This window comes from Thunnus albacares, chromosome 14 (genome assembly GCF_914725855.1).
Source record: "Thunnus albacares chromosome 14, fThuAlb1.1, whole genome shotgun sequence".
Taxonomy (NCBI): Eukaryota; Metazoa; Chordata; class Actinopteri; order Scombriformes; family Scombridae; genus Thunnus; species Thunnus albacares.
The window spans coordinates 9,956,471-9,974,969 of record NC_058119.1 but is presented as its reverse complement, the minus strand read 5'-3'; the positions used below and the strand labels follow the sequence as shown (position 1 = coordinate 9,974,969).

General features: G+C 39.7%; 1 protein-coding gene across 3 annotated transcripts in view; it reads left to right on the top strand.

The window, feature by feature from the left end:
• jag1b (jagged canonical Notch ligand 1b) overlaps positions 1 to 18,499 on the top strand; it is a 205,092-nt gene that overhangs the window by 67,578 nt on the left and 119,015 nt on the right. The gene's annotated exons all lie outside the window — the stretch shown is intronic.

Sequence of the window (18,499 nt, the reverse complement as noted above, 5' to 3'; positions counted from 1 at the left end):
TATGAAATGCTGACATATTTAATACAATAATAATTAGGTATTTAATTTATTTTATTTTATAGCTCATTGGTAATATTAATAGTGTTATTATTTACCTCCCATTAATACTAGTTTTGTCTTTAGTAGCACTATTACCACCAATAGTTGCTCATTTACTGCGTCATATCATATTTCATTTGTAAGAAGGGAAAATAAAACTAACAAAAAGAGCAGGAAGATGTGAATAAATTTAATTGAGAAAGCCTTGAAACACTGTCACAATAATGATTTTTCCATAAACCCTAATTAACTGTCTTAGTATCTGCTGCTCAGAGGAGAATTAGCCCACAAAGCTCCCTTATACACTGTGTGGTGTCGAACAGAGAAATTTGCTATGGTAACATCGAACCAACATTACAGGGCACCATGCTCTCAAATTGCAGGCCACTAGAGATGTTACCTTGGTAACCACATCCACAAGCAACAGCGGGACAGACATGTAGTATACAGACAGAAAAACAATGGCTATGGTAAAGGTAAAGTGCTTATGTAATTCTGCATCTTTCTACTTAACAAAAAACCTTAAATTAGACAATATTTGTGCTGTGATTTTTTTTTCCCACTATTTTAGTCAAATAGAAAAGAATATTTAAGAAGCAACCCCGATAGCTGGTGACAGAATACACATGTTAAACCAACAGTTTTGTGATTTATCTGGCACCATGTCATAGTAGCCTATGTGACAAATATGATGTCATTATACGCATATCACCCTAAATGGCTTCCTGCTTTCTTTAATTGCATTTTCTCTCCATTCATCAGCAGAAAATGTAATCCTGTTATTCACACATTCAGGTCGGAGTGAGAGGAGGAAGTAATGGTGTTATCACAGCATCAACATCACCTTTGTCTCACACTATGTCATCACGTAGTCACACATTTTCACGGAAAAGGAAAACATTAGTAGTGGCACAGCAATCAGCATTGTGGCTGACAAAGACTGCTGGTCCTCATTTAATCATTTATGGTTAAATAATGTAAAAATTAATATAACACAGGCTAAAGTAAGTGTGCACGAAAATAGATGAATTCTGTGTTCATCATATAGCCAGTGCTCAACATATCTCAACTATCATTCTTTTATGATTTTGAGATAAAATGTTCGAAGCAAGTACCCAGTTTAAACTTGTGCCTTGTATTTCAGTGCTTGGAAGAAGTCCAGCCTCAGTGTATTAACTTCAAAAGGTGAAGTTAAAAAGCATCAGAAGTCCAGCTGTGCCTTTGTTGATTGCGTCTTGATGACAATACTGAATGCAACACCCTTATCTTCAAAATAGTCCTTCTAAGACACTTTCATCTCTTAAGAAGTAACCAGTGCAGCCGGTGTGAAATCCAGACAAGGTGGAGAAAGTAGAAGTAGTCAGGTACTTTAAACATTTCGATGATGCATCAATAAATTAGGTTGCTCTCCATCTCTGCTGTTGTTTCCACCAGCTCATATTCTATTTTATCCTTCATAAACAGGCTCAAGAAGTTTCCATGAAGTAAATGACTGTAATATTCATCAGTATTGTGACCAAAAAGATTACACATCTTATTAATACATAACAGCTTATCTGCAGTGTTTTGTAATCAGAATGAAAAATATGCTTTAGTTGCTTTCTGATTAAAAAATGAAGTGCTGGGGGGTAGTTTTTCTGTATAAAAGTCCTATTAGTAATCAAATGAGGTGCTATCTTTATAGGGTTTCGTAGGAACATCTGAAAGCATAATTGCTCCAAAACCCACTGAATTATGAGGTCATTAGTTATGTCGTGGAGGGTGACTGCTTGCTAGTCTGAGTTTGAGCACAGAGATGCGGCCCTTGGTAGTGGCAGGACTCTTCTGCAGAGAGACACCTGCTGCGAGGCTTGGCTGAGCACAGCGGAGGAGAGAGGAGGCTGGGAAATGAACTGTGATGCTGGCCTGGCACACGGAGGCAGGGACAGGATCCAGCAGCTCGTCCTGTGTTCACCCCCGCACCCCCCCATCACCACCACCACCACCACCACCATCGCCTGCCCTCTCCGTCGCCACCGTTAAAGCAGGCAAGGGCACCTGACAGGTGGAAGGGGCGGAAGTGATGGCGTCTGCCCAGAGACTGAGCTTAGAACTCCTGAAAAAGAGAACTGTTAGTCAGCGGGGTCTGGGAGAGAGACGGCAGTCATGCAGAAGAACAGTGTGAGTGTTTGTTAGTTATGCATGTGTGTGTGTGTGTGTGTGTGTATGTGTGTGTGTGTGTGTGTGTGTGTATGTGTGTGTGTTGAAAGTGTCCATATGCGAGTTAATGTGTATTTATGAAACCGAAACTTGAGGTTTATCCAAACTCCCCTTCTGACACTGCTCTGTTTCTCCATTTTTCTTTTCTCCTCGTTCACATCGTCTCATAATCAGCTTGTCAAAATTTGAGTAATACGTTTACAATCGCAGGATAAACATATAATTAGATTATGCAATCATGTATTTTCCAAGATGAATTTTTCAACCATTTCTTGTCCAACAAATGGCCTAACACACACTGACCAGAGAACACAATAACACCATAGATAAGATGATAGCTTCTCCTTCGGCTCACAATTAATATGTCACAGTCAGAAGATGTATGGGGGTAATTTTATGTGCCTGGAGAGCACAGAAAAGCCACAGACTGTAGGAGGGCCACAAGATCCCCAAGCCTCTCTGGATCGCATGTGCATGAGCAACTATTTTCACATAGGCACACTTTCACCACACATACAGTAGCTATCTATCTTTCTGTCTTGTCTGTCTTTCTTTCAGCTGTGTGCGTGTGTGTGTGTGTGTGTGTGTGTGTGTGTGTGTGTGCTGCTGAGTGCGTGGACACAGTAATGACAGTGTAGAGATCACCTTATAACCCCGGCCCACCGCGTGTTCACACGCTGACTCCCACACACTTTCTACAGCTGCTCACTCATCGCCTCTCTGCACTGTCATATAAAACTTGACAGCCATAATTTTCATTCTGATTAAATGTTTTGCTCGTGGTACGGAGTAGTCTTCGCTGATCTATAATGTATTCTGCCCTGCGGTTAATTCTGTTTATTTGTTTGAGTGTTGTCTGCTGCCCCCCTCAAGGAATTACAGTTCTTTTTTAATGGAAGGGTGGATGCACCAGTGACTGTGGGTGTTACATTGTCTGTTCTTGGTTTTTATGTAGCTATATTGGCAACTAGGAAAATTGAAAGAGTATGATGCGGAGGAGCTGTACCTAGTAGGTAGTGTTTTAAAGATGATCCATAACAAATACCATGTTCAGATTCAAAGAGGTTCTTGACTTTGAAATTTAGCTTTTTGGGCTCAAGGTTGATGATTCAACCTTTTTCATCAAAACTGAGCCTCCATTTTCTCAACCCTCATCCAGTATGCGAGTACTGGAGGACATGACTCTGAATGAGCTCATCCTGTATCTTGACATTGGGTCAGAATGACTCTTTCCAAACTATCTGCCCTCGAAGTCTTCTATTATGGAGGCTTTCCAGGTCTGGTTTGCATTGATTAAACACAGAGGCACAGGCAGGTTACAGAGACCGGAGCACCTGCTGTTAAAGAAGTGACAGCTCAGCTGTGGGAGGAGTTCAGGGGTAATGGAAAATGATTTTTAGAGTCTGATTTCCAAACCTCAAAGAGGTTCTGGTAAACCATTGTAGGAGGCAGGATGTTGCTCAGTGGGGATAGGGAAGTGCTGGAATTTGTCAGGGGGGCATTGTTGTAAGGTGAAATGAAAACTTTGAGCAAATCCTGACAAGCAGAGCTGTAGTCTAGAGTCCTAAAAAGCCCCCTCTAAATGGCATTTAGTACTACCATTTTATTTTACTTTTTACATGTGTGATTCAGAAAATTAATTGTGATTAATACAAATTGCCTGTCCAATGCAGGATATACACTACAGTTGCTAGGAAGTCTCTTATCCTCTGTCTAATTCTACTACCATCCAGATCAATATGTGATTCATAAATTACAAATATTTTTGGCAATAGAAGTGCTCTGGAGTCTGACTGGAAGGATATGCTTCTTCACTAATTTATGAGAGTAATAAAGTACTACTTTATGAGCCCATATCGTTCATTAAAATCACTGACGTAGAATGTACTAAATTACATAACCAACATTGATTTTCCCGCAATACTAATCCAGTCTGGACACAGTTTATCTCCTTTGCATAGATCACTGAGGCAGTTACAGAGCTGCAGTGGAAACGTTTAATGTTCTGTTATTTGAGTTTAGAAATCAAGCGAGGACTGTGTTCCCTGAGACCTCCTGCAGGAGATGGGATGGAAGTGTGGGTGCTAGGGCAGCCACAGGGACCTTCCCAATTCTTACACACTTGAAGTTAGAGCTGCTTTGACATATTAAGCTTTCAGTAAAGCTTATTCAGATTTGGTGCCAGTTTCAGGACATAATATTCACAAACAGAAATCCAGGTGCAGCTATGGTTCAGGAAGCATCCAATTTCCTGCAACCTCATTTGAATGTGATCTCAAATGTGCATAGGAGTGTTGCAACAGTCGGGTGGGGGGTTGGGGTCAGCTCTGGGGTCTGTTACCTGTAAAGCACTTAAAATCAATATTAAAAAAGAGCTATGCAGGTTGTTATTACTAATACATACTAAGGATGAAACTACTATCAGTTATTTTTAAATTAGTCACCATTCTTCCTTCTCTCTATGGCTATAACACATATGTTCAATCAATGCAGTCCCAACGTTTCTTACTCTCAAATAATCCGATTGCTTTTCTCGCTATTATGAGAACACTAAAAACCAATCATAACCTACCTGTCAAATATTTATATACTGTATCCAATACCTCCATCTCCCCACCCCCACCAGGGTCCAGGACGTCTACTGGTACAGCATCAGGTTTTACAGACTCATAGTCCATCATCTCACATATATAAACTCACCTGCACCATCACTCAGTTGTTAAATGTAAAATGTTTGAGTCAGTGACAGGGTTCAAATCACCCTGTGTTGTAAAATATACAGGTTTTCATTCCAACCACAGCATTATAATTTGCATAATATCAGACAGGAGACACCTATCAGTGAAATCAGCTGCTGTACTGTTAGTGTATGTAGGTGCTAAAACCTACATGCTTGTCACCCACACATGGGACATGGTTGCCTATTGCTGCAGCACAGCACCATGCTCTGCAAAAAGTAAAATATGGAAAGCAAGGTGTTGACGAAGCTGTTTCAGTGTTGGCAGGAGTCCCACCGATGCTGGAAAGGCTGACCATATGGTTCCTTCTGTGATGTGATTTAACATGTCTGCATCTCATGCAGATGCAGGAACTGATGTATGAACACAAGAAGCCCAGTCATAATGTGCACTTTATCTTTGCAGTAGCTTATACATTTTCAAATCACATATTACCGTAGGAGTTGTGCTGTCTTGGATTGTGATAAATATGTACATGATTATCTAAACAAACTCCTGATGTGTTCAAGCTGCGTCAAAGGAGCCCCAAAGGAGCAGAGTGCTGACCAGGCACATACAGGCATGGAGAAAACAAAGACAGCGAGAGAAAAAGAGAGAGAGCAGACAGATGGAAAAGAGATATAGAGATAGTTTGTGATGAGGGTCCTTTTGTCGAGGAGGAGGGGATGTCTCCTTACTGTGTTAATAAAGGAGGAGAATGGCAGTGGGATAACAGTAATGATGTGCTCAGCTGTCTAGATCATATCTATGACATTTATACAGACGGAAAAGATAAGTGACAGAGAACAACAACATTTGAATATACAATGAACGTGTTAAGTAAAAGAAGACTTATTATGTAGTTTATATAATATTAAGGATTAATATATTGGATATACTTCACACTGAGATTCTGCCATTAAGATGCCATAACGTTGTGGTCAGATGCTATAGCTTGTTAAAATACGGATTCTGTCAGAAGACCCCATGTTCTATATTGCAACATGAAATTGTATATGTGTGTGAGAGAATGTGTGTGTGTGTGTGTGTGTTTATCAACAGAAACCGCTTGGCAAGAGAAGGTCAGAGAGGAGATTGGGTTTTCTGAACTGAAAGTGAAAACAGTCCCTATAGAAAGCCATGGAAAAGCAAAAAAGTGAGATATGGTTCTGTGGAGCACATGGGAAAAGCCCTTCAAAGCTGATTCTTAATCCTTTTCTACCCCAGACCTCCTCCCTTCTCCTTCCCTCAGTTTAATCTCTGACACTGCATTAACATTTAAATTTTTCACAGCAATTTGAATCCAGTGTATGCCACGACCACCTAGATTTATTCATTTACACTAATTACCTAGTGCTGCAATGGGAGTGGATGGTTTAACCTTCTCACTGCTAATTTCTCATGATTTCTCCACAGCCCCACAGGGGTAAAATATGACCTTTTCCAATTTTATTATCAGCAACACAAACAAGTGACACTAATCAGAATAATGTAGTGGCACCTTTAAAAAGCATTTCATTCCATTTCAATTTGTAGAAAATTGACCATATGTAGAATGTTTTATCTTATTTGGCTTTACTTTCAGTACATGATTCGTGGTTCTGCTTTGTAGTAGAGATTTCTGTCCCAAACATATTCTCTGGCAGCCGGCCAGTTTGTTATATTCACTGGAGTTGAACAACTAAAGAGCTAAACCTGTTGCAAAGATTGCTATGGAAGATTGTGAGGTTTTGCTGATTTGTCTGTCTGTCCAGCCCCACACAGTGTTATCTTAGAGACAGCTTTTGGTTTGTTGCCCCTGGCGAAGACGAAATAATGGCTTTTTGAGACAAAAGGACTTGTGCGCCCTTGAGAAAATGTGACTTTAACAATTTCACAAACCTGCCCAGAGTAGGTGACAAAAAGAGAAGCCACAAAGGTCCACATACATTTATGAATTTGACTATTACCTGTAGTTAAAGTACAATAGTTATCATCCATGATTGCAGTGTATGAATAAGTGAAAAATAAAATTAAGCAAAATAGTTGGTGGAGGCCAGGATGAGGTAAGTAAAGACACTCAAACAGAGCCAACAAACAAGCTGTCATTTTTCTGCTGAGGAAAGTCTCATCCTTGCTCTTGTCTGTATATTATTTCCTGAGCCAGTAAGTCAAACCACCCACAATTTCAGAGGGAGGGATGTCGCTATGGACAATATCGGACTAACCTTCACATTCATGCAAATCAAACATATGCACAGTGCCAATTAGACTGCCAACTGAAAGATTCTGTTTTGTCTCCTTTGTTGTGAGTACTAAGCCCCCAGGCATCTGGTAATTTCTCAGCACAATTAATTTGGGTAAAATTTATTAAAAGGTCAGCAGTGAATGATTGATTATGGCTTGTTGTAATTTGAATATTCTTTCCTGTGATGTGATTGGAAATGAGATAGTGAGTCAATACAAATGCAAAGCATCTTTCTCTATCTTTTTTACCTAGCAGGACATATAAAACAGTTTTGATCTATAGTAGTTTGCAGCTACACATACCTCTCACTGAGGTATGTGTAGCTGCACTGATACACATTTAACACTCCTGTATACTCCTGACTGCAGAAAGATTTAGGCACAGTGGATAACATACTGATGTTACCCTGAAGCAATGTCATATTCATGGTTTCAGAAACGTTCCTATTCTCAAAGGTACTCATGCCAATCAAATGTAATGTCAGTAAAAGCCACCAAAGCTCACTATTTAAAACTTTCATATCTTAATTTCCTTCGAATGAAGAGCTAAAGCTGACTAATTAGAATGATGCTACTTTTGGAGCTGCATGCTACACTTATGCTCTCTAATTTCAGATTTGTCTGACAGTGGTGCAGCCCATGTGGGTGGTGTAAAGCCTGGCAGCTCACCTCCAACATGCCAGGAGAAAAGACTGCACATACTTATTATAAGAGAAGAACATCGTTGTCACAGTATAAGGTGGTAGAAGATTTAGTTTTTGGCATTTCGTAGATGAAATCCTTCAAGATGAGCTTCACATTTCTTTTGCATGGCAGTCTAAAATGGTGCACATCCAGTAAAAAAAAAAGGACAGGATCATGTAGGATTAGCACACAATAGTTTTAATTATAGAATAATTATAGAATATGTATTTACTGTTTTGGGCATGGTTTTTAACAAAGGACAATTTAATGTGTTTAATTTAATTCAAAAAGCATCAACAGGAAAGCACTTTTTAGTCAATCTAGTGAATTTTAACGGTCAAATTATGATAACATCTGAACTACCCTGATGCAGTAAAACCAGCATTTGCACACACTGTTTGCTGCAGGGTTTCTTGTACTGTATAGTAGGTGTGGTGCAGCCTGTCGCTGCTGTATTCCACCCCTGAGTGCTGTGAAGCTGATTTATAAGAGGGAGGGGCCCGTGAGCTGCAATCAGCCCATTTCCATCAGCGTTATGGCTGCCTGACAACATCCAGCTGTCCCTGATGTGCCACCGTGGGCCAATGGTGCGCTTGTCAGCTCTGCTGTTTTACTGCGGTGCTCACACAGACGAAAACATATACACACATGCATACTTGGCCACACAGTCACACATGCTGACATGCATGCTCCCACACACGTGAAATCACTAAATGAGATACATCGTAGTCTTCCCCAGCTTTGTCATAGAAATGAGATCTGTAGTCATGATGCATAAATATAGGATTTTATATGTGACAAATACTGAATACATGTTAATTACTAATGGTTACTGTATGTCACAGCCAGATATAGAAAAATACAGATACGTGTGAAATACAGCTCAACCCGCAACATGCGGAATCACTGGATAAATTAGTTTCCACAAATAGGCTTACATGATGGCTATAAACATTAAATTAATAATTATTGTATTGGTATAATTTCAAAGTGACAATTATAGCTTTGATAAAGCCAGGATGAAAATGAAAATAATTATAATTTGTTTAAGCTTTTACAGTAATTCCCACAATCCCTGCCTTCAGACTCTTTATACTGTCAGTACCATATCTAGTCTGTATGGACATCACACTTACATATGAATCCCAAATTTTAAATAGCAATTGGTTTGATCCTGTGTTATGTTTATGTCACACCTTTCCTAACTATTCCTAACTATGACTTTCCTCCAATTCACTTTTGATACTTTGCGAGTTGTACGTAAAAGTTACAAGCAGTTTGTGGCGAGCGAAGAAGCTTCTCTAGTGAATGAGTTTTACAAGATGATGCTCTGTTCCACTTTCAGACTGAGAGCACAGATAATCAGAGCACTGACTCACAAAAGCATCAGTGTTGTGCTTCATCAGTGCAATCGCTCTCTACCCTTTTCCTGATGTCGCCTCTCCAGCTGCTCTCACTAACTTATGATATAATGACATTATACTGTAACTCGATGAATTGTGAACCCAGCTGGCTAAACCTCATTTTGCTTTTTACAACAGCTGGGATGCAACGCGCACTGGGCACCCACCATGCTGCAGGGGCAAAGTATGAAAACAGAAAAAAATCTACCTAACTATCATTATTCTTGTCTGAGCTAATCACCTAAATTAAAACCAGAACAACGTGATTAAATGACTAAATAACGCTGTTTGTCTTGAAGAAAAAAAAATGTTCTTGATTGAATAACACACTCTATCAGAACACTGAATACTATTTCTGACTGCTGATCTCTGTGATACATGCTGCTCTCTGTCAGAGCTGCAGAAGTACAAAATATGCCTTAATAGTTGCCACCATCTTCATGCTGTTCAGCTGTTATAACAATGAAAGGGGCTATTTCTGCTTAAATATACTGACTGTATTTTTATCATATGGTAAAGCATGATACTGATACCCCTGGTGTTTGGTTAGCAGTGGCCTCATTTTGTTAAAATATCATGACATGCATCCATAGTACTGGAAGGAGTTGTAGATACATATGTCAAAGAATTGGACAAGACTAAAAGTCTAGTCATGGTATCAGCCTTGAGACACTGTGAATTCTTATCTCACAAAAGAAAATTTTTGGCTCAATTAAAAATGTGGACAGCTTTACTATTTTTAGCTATTTTTCACTAATATGAAGTCATATGAAGATGTAAAATTTGTGCTGAATAATGACAGAGGAGAAAGATCCTGTTTTAATCTAAATCGAAGGGGTTCATATTCTGTGTAGTGGACATTTACTGTATAAGGTAGGTTATATCTCAGAGCTTGTCAGGATACATTTTCAGACTTGGCACAAATTTTTCAGTCTAAGGCCACCAGTTCACTAGAGGATACCGTATCAGTGTCACGCTTTGCCTCGCCTAGGCATGAAAAGTACAGTACAGTACAGTACCAGCAGGGTTCGATGGTTTTATGGCATGACAATGCTGCGGTTAAGGTCTGGTTAGGTTTAGGCACAAAAACCTCTTGGTTAGGGTTAGGGAAAGATCATGGTTTGGGTTAAAATGATCACTTGAAAGGTGGTGTGGGTTAATTTTACCACTTCCTTAAAGTTAGGCAACCTTCGTCATCATGGCAACAGTTAACACCACGACAATTGTAGTTACAGTTTTTAAAAAACTTTCCCTACACTGGCTGTTGGAAGCAAACAGTGGTCTCCTGCAGCAAAGTCCACTAAGTCCACTTTTTGCAAGTTGATACCGGGCTGCAAGGTGAGCAATATTTAAACAGTTTTAGATATACCTTCTGCTGTGCTCTGTCAACCAATTTAAAAATGTAATGTACTACTAATACATTACAAGTACATTTACATAAATATATGTATACATATTGCTTGAGCATTTCCAGGACACTTTAAATGTAACTTAATATTCCCAAAATATATTATAGGTGAGACTGTGCTAACATGTATGTAAATGTTCTCCGCTAATATGTGAAGTATGTTATAAATATACTTGCAATGTAAACTATGATATTTCAAATGTGTTTTAAGTACACTTGTTACACAGGGTGGAACAGGTGAACCCAAGTGCAGACACTCACAGGTGAGGAGACAGGGATATAGTAGGAGCAATATATTTATTTTAAAAGGCGAAAGGAAAGGGAAATGCATGCCTGGGGAAGCTTGGGCTGGAAGCTGGGAACCAGAAGCTGGGAAGAGCCGGGGTCCAGAGCAGGGAAGCAAGGCTGACAAGACGAGGGGACAGGAGACAGGGACTGGAGCCAGAGCAGACAGGACTGCAGGACACAGGGTTAGGTGAGGGAAAACAGGGAACAACAAGAAAACAAGATAAATGTGTGAAGTGTGAAGTGGCTTGAAGCGTAGTAGCACTGACAGGTAGCAGAGTCTACGATCTGGCAGAGTGGAAGTGGCAGGGCTGAGTATTTGTAGAGGGCTTGATTACTGAGATGAAGTGCATCTGGTGTGTCTTACACACACATACACACAGGGAGAGAGAGAGGGAGAGAGCTACTTAGGGAGTGGCAACAGGTAGGAGACAAAGGATCGTGATAACACTCCTGTAATCTCATATTATGTATGAAGGTCTACTCTGTATTTAATGTTAGTACATACCAGAGACAGAAATTAGATTTAATTCTTTTTATATTACAAACACAGTTAAGTAATACTGTTAAAATACATTGTTAATATACGTTGAATTGAGTCCAACTTATGAATAATAGATTTCAATGAACACTGTGCCATCAGTTTTATTGTGTGAAATGCGATTACAAATAAACATTCAAATTTTACAACTTTAAGAAGTATTGTTTAACATAAACAAGTATTTCCTTTCTTTACAAATTAGGGTAAATAAAACAGAATACTCTCACCATCCAAACAGCATCCCCCTGCACATTATTGTAACACAATGCAGTGCATTGAAAAAAGGTTCCTGCGGGTTTACAGTTAAAGTCTACTGTAAACTCAAGCAGTAAATAAATATTCTACATTACAAGTGCAACGTAGTGGAGTATATTTAAGCACATTGATAGCACACTGCAGAGTCTCCCTTATAATACATTTGTAGGAGTTTTCAAGTACACTTAAAGTGTACTGGACATGCTCAAGCAGTATGTAAAAATACACTAGTAGACTAATATAGATACAAGGAGTTTTTCCTTGCCGCTGTCGCCAAGTGCTGCTCATGGGGGAATTGTTGGGTTTCTATAAATTAAAGAGTACAGTCTAGACCTTCTCTATGTGAAAAGTGCCCTGAGATAACTTTGTTATTATTTGGCGCATTATAATTAAAATTGAATTGAATGTATTTGTAATCTATTAATGTTAGATTTTATGTACACTCAAAGCAGCGCCGCCGCTACACACACACCAAGTGCCGGAGGGGGTACCAAACAGCACCTCAGTAAAGTTGGAAATACATTCACAGATTTGAACTTCCCGGATCAATAACTCATATGCGAAATGCTGTTAAAACATGAACGACACCTCTTTCCTACCATAGTAATGTAGACAACAAGCTACAGTCTAATTTTCACCAAAATGAGCCATCGTGTGAGCTGGATTAATAACGTTGCTCTATATGTACAGCCGGCTGGGAGACGAGTGCACAGGGACCGTCTAAAAAGTGCAACACTGAAAAGAGATACTACAAAAATATTCAATAACTTCACTCTTATACAGTGTAGTTATTTCGATATCTTGAACTGGAGAAACTGTTACCTGCTGGTAGTGTTACAGTACATGTCAATTCAGGCCAGTCAAATCAAACTTTATGGAAATTCACCAGATGGTTGCCAAGATATTTTATTCTGGACCAAGGAGATGAAGTGAGGGCAAGTGATGCTAAGAAGCACAAATAATCTTATATATAGGAGTGGATGATTTCATTATTTTATCATGTCACATGATGACACTGTCACACTAAACTGAAGGTCAGTTCTATTCAAGATTTTATCTTTCTTCCTTAGTATCATTTGATTGAAAGTCAGTGACCTCCTGACTTTGGTCACTGTGGAAAAAATATGTTAGTGCTCCAATAATATTTTCACCCATATGATAAAATTATAGGATACAGCATCTGTTATGATATACATTTGCAATGCAGAATTAGTCAGTTGAAATTCTGATGTTTTGTGATAAAATTTTCTCCTTATTTCTCCTTCTAAGTTGGAGGTTGTGATCAGAGGATTGGTGGGCAAAGATTGTGGCCACACAGAGAAAGTAACCATTTCTAATGTCTTAACTTAACCATGGTTAAATTCTGTCTTCACAGCAATTTCATTTTTAGACAGAGCGTGAAATAAAAAATTTGTTTTTTCTGTTCTGGCAGATTGACATTGCAGTGTTGCTGGTGTTGCTGACATTGCATTACAGTGCAGACATGTATTGATTTTGCCCACTTAATGCATTCAAGATACAATACTACAGCTCCACTCAGCTAAGGAACTAGTCTATCTTTCTCTTATCAAGTGTAACTAACAACTTACATTTCATTTGGAGGATGTCTTTACTGCATAAAGATGCTAAAGAACCCTGTTGGATTGTAAATGTGAGTGCTGCAGCCACATACTGTATATTAGATTACATATCACTTAAAACCTTGCATGCATTTCCTTATTTGCATTCCTGTATTTGCAATTAAATATGATTAATACGATTAGGATAGTAACTAAAGTGCACAGGTTTTAAACACATGCAATTCAAAAGCAACAAACAGAGAGCTGTGTAATTTTACGTTTAAAGCAATGTGTTTTAACCATAGGGGGGAAAATGGTTGTAATTGAAATGCAGTGTCATTTGGCAAACTGCTGATGTGAGAAAAGTAATAAATGAAATAGTTCTTAACATCTTCCTCTCACTGTCATTTTATCTCCTGTTATATCATCCAAGAGGCAGTTATCGCTTTGTTGCCTCCCAGAAGAAACCTTGTTTAAAAGTGAAGACATTCGTCCCAAGTGAGATCACGGTCTAATCAGATTTAAATGGATGTAAAATATAACAATGGAACCATAATATCAATCCTATCCCTTTCTTTCCACTAAAATACCATAGAAATGTTACTCTGGTAGAAGCAATCCAGTGCTAGTAAAACATCCAGACCCTTCAAATTCTACACAATTTTAGCTGTTATCATGCCTGATTTCCAGATGAAATTGGTTTGTGCATTCTACTTATTGCTCCTGCCCATCTCTCATGGTTGAAGCAGACAATAAATCAAACGTCTCGGTGACTTTCAGGATTTTTGCAACCACGTTAAATTTTGAAAGTCACACTCAAAGATAAAAGGTCCTCTACACCATCTTTACATTTGTTTTAGCTTGTCTGTTTCAGGGTGCTCATTTGACTGAGCCTCTATGTTAATCTCATATAAACATCACAGTGGTGATGATGGGTACTGAAGACACAGACAGAGTGCCCTTTCTCCATTTCTCTTCAGTGATAGATAGAAGAGTGGAAATGATAGAGCATGCTGTGGGAGGGAAAAGGCCAGTTACAGCCTCTGGGCTCCCTTATGCCTCCTAGAAATGGAGCTAGACTGATCAACATAAACACGGATCAAATAATCTGCAGATGTGTCTCAAAATTGTGACAGCTCTGTAGAATTTAGCTGCATATACTGTGGCTTAGATTTAACCTGTTTGGCTTTTGGCAGATGCCGTTTATAGACCAACATGTCCACCATGGAATAAGAATCCTGGCTTTGCTAATCAGCCACAGTTGTAAAGCAAAAGTTTCTGTCCTCTCTTCACCTTGACTATCATAGCATGCACTTTGAAAAGAGGATGTTTTTAATCATGCCACAGCCGTATTAGCAGGGGTATTTCTAAATACCTCAGGCTTCTGAAAAGACAGCCTGCTCTGCTGTGCATTGTGTGTGTTGTTTATGCTTGATTCATACTCAGCGTCTGCGGCAGATTGGCTCACAGGGGCTGCTTGCAGACATTTGAATTAAAGCTGCAAAACTATTAAAAATGTATGGTCTGTATGAATGCGTGACCTATATTTTTCCATGCAAATAAATAAATAAACAGGGGTTTAGGGAGGATGAGGCAAATCTTCAGAAGTGGGACACAGGATGAGCTAATGACATTATAACAATAAAGACTTTGGATTTCACACTGAGAGCGTAATGGAGAGCAATTCTATCTTACTCATTCCCTCACCACCACCACCCCCCCTCGCCTCTGCTTCCCCCATAGTCTATCCCACAATGCCGCCTGCAATATCTGAACCAGCATGACTGTGTTGTGAATTGGCCTCTCCTAGTTCAATTGTATATTGTGACTCACCTCTCTTTGCACGCTTCAGGAGGGCACAGAGAACGCCTTGGCTTTCATGTTTTGGTGTATTTTTCTAGAGCCAGGACATTGACAAAAGGTGTTTTTTGGGGTCTTTGTCTTATTAACGGTGATGTGGCCTGTCTCCTTCATTCTGTCCCTGGACTATGTCTGTCTATCTTCTTTTTTTCCCGCTTCTCTCTGTGCTCCTTTCCCCTCCACCGTGTCTGCCTCCCTCTGTTGTCTCAGTAGATTTCTTCTTCACTCTGCCATTCAGACAATGTCAGGGACCATGGCAGTGAGAATAAAGGCCACTGGTTTCTCTCGCTGCATGATGAACTGTTGTTGTCTGACTGAAGCAGCCTCTAAAATTCACTGAGAGAGAAAAAAAAAGTGGAAAACAAACCCATCAACTATCAACAGCCCCTGATTTGTGTGGAACCTTCGCAGTCATTCTGCAGTCGTTTTTGTGAAGAGAAATGAAACCGAAGTCTGATTAGAAGAAGACTAAAGGGGCTTTGAGTCAAGGCATTAACATCACTTTGTCATTTAGATCCTGTGCATGAAAAGGTCACCTTGTTATCTCGCACATGGTCTCATGTGGCATTAGTTTTCAGCCTGAAATCTGTCTATAGACCACTGAACCAGGGACATAACACTGACCCTCACTCTGTGACAGGAGAGTAACCTTTTACCTCTTGTTTTCTGCAAAGGCCATCCTGTCTCTGATGCAGCTCATAAACCAGTGTTTTTTACCCTCTGTGTGTGTATATGCCTCTGTGTATCCATTTATGTGTGTGTCTAAGTTCAGGCAAGGCTGTTGGCTGCTTATATGAAGCAGAAGAGTGTATCCATGCTGAAATGACTAATTGGGAAATATAGTGTACAAGCTCATTTGATGCACTAAGCAACTTATTCCCTTTGCATGAATAACTGCAGGTTTATGCCCTAAATACAGTGCTCATGTGAAGCTTCTTACACCACTGCAGCCAGAATATTCTTGATTATAAACCCAGTGCTTGATTATGAGAATCTCTAAACATCATTATGCTGTTTTTGCCCTCATGTGTGTATTATGTCGTCTCCCCTGAGGGACTTCTTCCCCCTCCTTCTGCACCTCTGCTGTGACCGCTGCCACAAGCTTGGCATCAAAGGGCCATTAAAGAGGCTTCTTCTAAATGAACTTGACAGCAAAGCCAAGGCGTGGTGATATGGGTGGACATGCAAATCAATATTTCACATCATCAACCACTGGTTGGTGGAGCATAGGGACAGGATGACGAGGTGCGGCCAATACTGTCAGTGATTTGGACCGCAAGAGAAGTCAAGTAAGGGCTGCATCTTATACTTGTGCAATAGGTACTGTAGAGGTAATTAAAAGCCAGATATCTTTCTGTTTTATTGCCAAAGCCACATTCAGTTATTCTGCTCTGCAGCAGTTAAGCTCTCAATTTACAGGAAGATGAGTTGGAGGCGGTTGATCACACTGAAACGGCATCTGCGTTTGTTTATCCCCCCATACATGCCATAACTGTTTGCAGTCTCAATGTAGAAAGAAAGGATCAGTGTAAGCAAGGCAGATGGAAGGCATATGGAAGCAAAGACAATTCCCCCTCATTGAATTGTACCGTTTAGTGCTACAAACCGGCTAAGCAATGTGTCACAACACTAGCGCTGTTGATGCAGCTTGGCAGCACTATGAACAGCAAACATGTCATTCAGTTGTAAATGATGTTACACGCAAGGTCACCTTGTGTAAAGGTTGGGAAGGAGGAAGAAATGAGCTGAGGGTGTAATTCATCTCTTCATGTCAGAGATATATATATCACGGTGCAAATCGAAACACATGCAGTTAAACTCCCAGATAACACAAACACAAACATAGCACAGATGTCTATATTTATGAGCTCATTAAACCATGCATCTAAAAACTGTCAATTCTGTGTTTATTGCTGTAAATCATGTATTGTCGTAAATGTTGCTGCATCACTATAGAAAGTATCATTTGGTATTGATTTGTTAATAAGGTGAAGCAATATCAACCTATTTAAATATCGCTATTCAAACCAATATATGCAGATGCAGCGCTGTAAGTCATGCTGTATCTTCTTATTGGCCATGCTAAATCTCCGTCCTTGTGTGACTTTCAACTCCAAGCCGTGCTCCCTCAAGGATACATGTCTTAGCATAATACAGACGTCTTAGGAGTCATTGAGATGGTCCCTCTACTCTGACAGACAGACACTGCCAGGCAAGGAATCCCCCTCCCCCATACTAGCTCCTTGCCAGCACAATGCCAACTCTGTGCCTCACTAGCTTTGGCACCCTTGACCGTTGACTCTCTCATTCACACCTCCCCTCCCCCAGACACACAGGATACAGTGAGGCACTGTATGGTTCACATCTACTTTAACCGTCCTGTCTGCTAACATTACATTTGGTGTCAGTAGAGGAGGGCTGTGCAAGGGGACATCTCACATTCTCAAATTGAGTTAGTCACATTTTTTTTTTCTTTTTTCCAATAAACCATATTTTTATCATAAGCTAATATCAACCTTTTCCTGGGTACCGTGCCAGATATGGGGAGACTGGCAAGGTCAGATCCATCCCTACAGTCCCCAGCTGGCACTAACCCCAGTGACAAGGGTGTCTGGGAGAGGGAGACATTTTCATGCTGGATGCACAATTTGTCCAGTGTTTACTCTCCTGTCCATTTGCATCACTGACAGTAGACCTGAGTGACATCAACATGAAGTCACAAAATGCTATTGCTTTTTTTTCTTGGTTAGCTTGGAAATCCTCCAAATTTTGCACATTATGCATGAATGATTTAACAAAATATTTGTACCGTGCAAACATATATACACAGTATTTATTAAATTATAAATTTATTGTCACGGCTTGCTGACTTACTGGAATGTATTTTTTTCCTTTTGACTCATAAATTGATTTATGCGTTTCATTTTTGTGAGCAATTAGTTTTGGATCAATCATGGTTAATTAGAGGAGGATGATGACCTGTGATAGAAGGAAGTGGTGGGACATGTGAATCAAGAAGCAGAGGCCTGTTAAGGTGGCAGAGTTCACTTTCTCTCTAATTTTAAAGCATAGGTTCAGGTTTTTTCAAGTCTGTCTTAATACAATACTGACATGCCAGTATGTACATTGAAATGGATCTTGGTTGCTGTAACCATTTCTACTCTCCATACTGACCCTGAAGCTCTTCTGTCTGAACGTGACTACACTGTAAGAAATGAGGGACAGAATCCAGAGCCTTTGTTCTGTGCAAATATGTATTCCAAAGTTCGACTGAAGCTAAGCTGAGGTTTCCGCAGTCTGAGTTAGCTAAATCGAGTCAATAT